The following is a 2,500-nucleotide window of genomic DNA, read 5'->3' on the forward strand; positions in this document are numbered from 1 at the left end:
CCCGTGAAACGCTAGAAATTGGCGGGGATGTGTCTCTTGTGGCTCACGGGGCTGTTCGGGTCGCACAGAAATCCCTGGGAATGGGAAAACGGGTCATTTTCGTGTTGCCACATTGCGTACGAACCGCATGAAACTTCCAGAGGCATTTGCAGCAGGAATGCATGTGCACTCAAAAACTTCTATATGTTTCACGGATAGACCCCGTGAAACGCTAGAAATTGGCGGGGATGTGTCTCTTGTGGCTCACGGGGCTGTTAGGGTGGCACAGAACTCCCTCGGAATGGGAAAAGGGGTCATTTTCGTGTTGCCACATTGCATAGGAACGCCATGAAACTTCCAGAGGCATTTGCAGCAGAAAGGCACGTGCACTCAAAAATTTTAATATTTTTCACGCATAGACCCCGTCAAACGCTAGAAGTTGGCGGGGATGTCTCTCTTGTGGCTCACGGGGCTGTTAGGGTCGCACAGAAATGCCTCGGAATGGGAAAACGGGTCATTTTTGTGTGGCCACATTGCATAGGAACGGCATGAAACTTCCAGAGGCATTTGCAGCAGGAATGCATGTGCACTCAAAAACGTCTATATTTTTCACGGATAGACCCCGTGAAACGCTATAAATTGGCGGGGATGTCTCTCTTGTGGCTCACGGGCGCTGTTAGTTAGGGTCGCACAGAAATCCCTCGGAATGGGAAAAGGGGTCATTTTCGTGTTGCCACATTGCGTACGAACGGCATGAAACTTCCAGAGGCATCTGCAGCAGAAATGCATGTGCACTCAAAAACGTCTATATTTTTCACGGATAGACCCCGTGAAACGCTAGAAATTGGCGGGGATGTGTCTCTTGTGGCTCACGGGGCTGTTAGGGTCGCACAGAAATCCCTCGGAATGGGAAAACGGGTCATTTTCGTGTTGCCACAATTGGCATACGAACGGCATGAAACTTCCAGAGGCATTTGCAGCAGAAATGCATGTGCACTCAAAAACGTGAATATTTTTTCACGGATAGACCCCGTCAAACGCTCGAATTTGGCGGGGATGTTTCTCTTGTGGGTCACGGGGCTGTTCGGCTCGCACAGAACTCCCTTGGTCCACCTGATTCGTGCATACAGGCAGCAACTAAAACTCTGTAAACCTGCTGTGAGGACATCTAAACAGTGGACCAGTGAGGCTGTGGAAGATTTGCGGGCGTGCTTAGACTGTACTGACTGGGATATGTTCACGACTGCTACCAATAGTCTGGATGAACTCACAGAGGCTGTGTACATCAGCTTCTGTGAGGACTGCTGTATCCCAACACGTACCAGGGTGAACTTTAACAACAACAAGCCCTGGTTCTCAGCAAAGCTCAAAAGGTTGAGGTTGGAGAAGGAGGAAGCGTTTAGGAGTGGGGATAGAGACACATTCAAGGAGTCGAAGAACAGGTTTAGCAAAGCGGTGAGAGAGGCTAAACGACTGTACTCAGAGACACTAAAACACCAGTTCTCTACTAACGACGCTGCTTCTGTCTGCCAAAGGGCTCAGGCACATCACCAACTACAAACCCAGAGCGCCCCACACCACTAACGACTCCCGCCTAGCCAACGACCTGAACGAGTTGTACCGTAGATTTGAAAGACAATTGGACTGTCCTGAACCACCCCTTCCCACCCAAGAGGCCCCATCCCCCACCCATACTACAGAAACGACTCTCTCCTTTCAGGAGGGAGAAGTTAATGGGCTTTTCAAGAGGCAGAATCCACGCAAAGCAGCCGGGCCGGACTCTGTCTCTCCAGCCACCCTCAGGCACTGCGCTGACCAGCTGTCTCCGGTGTTCACCAACATCTTTAACACCTCCCTGGAGACATGCCATGTACCAGCCTGTCTCAAGTCCTCCACCATCATCGCTGTGCCCAAAAAGCTAAGGCCAACAGGACTAAATGATTACAGACCGGTCGCCCTTACATCTGTGGTAATGAAGTCTTTTGAGCGCCTGCTCCTGGCACACCTCAAAGCCATCACAGACCCTCTCCTGGACCCCCTTCAGTTTGCCTACAGAGCCAACAGGTCTGTGGACGACGCAGTTAACATGGCCCTCCACTTCACCCTACAGCATGTGGACGCCCCAGCATCCTACGCCAGGATCCTGTTTGTGGACTTCAGCTCTGCCTTCAACACCATCATCCCTGCCCTGCTTCAGGACAAGCTCTTCCAGCTGAACGTGCCCTACTCCACCTGCAGGTGGATCACAGACTTCCTCTCTGACAGGAAGCAGTGCGTTAAGCCGGGAACAGAAGTCTCTGACTCCAGGTCCATCAGCACGGGAACTCCTCAGGGCTGCGTCCTTTGCCCACTGCTCTTCTCCCTGTATACCAACAGCTGCGCCTCCAATCATCTGTCCGTCAAACTCTTGAAGTTTGTCGGACGACACCACCCTCATTGGGCTGATCTCTGGTGGGGATGAGTCTGACTATAGGTGGGAAGCTGACAACCTGGTGACCTGGTGTAGCCAGAACAACTTAGA

This window comes from Petromyzon marinus, unplaced genomic scaffold (assembly GCF_048934315.1).
Source record: "Petromyzon marinus isolate PM22_M1 ecotype Great Lakes invasive population unplaced genomic scaffold, UKy_Petmar_22M1.pri1.0 PM_G_Scaffold_38, whole genome shotgun sequence".
NCBI classification, from domain to species: domain Eukaryota; kingdom Metazoa; phylum Chordata; class Hyperoartia; order Petromyzontiformes; family Petromyzontidae; genus Petromyzon; species Petromyzon marinus.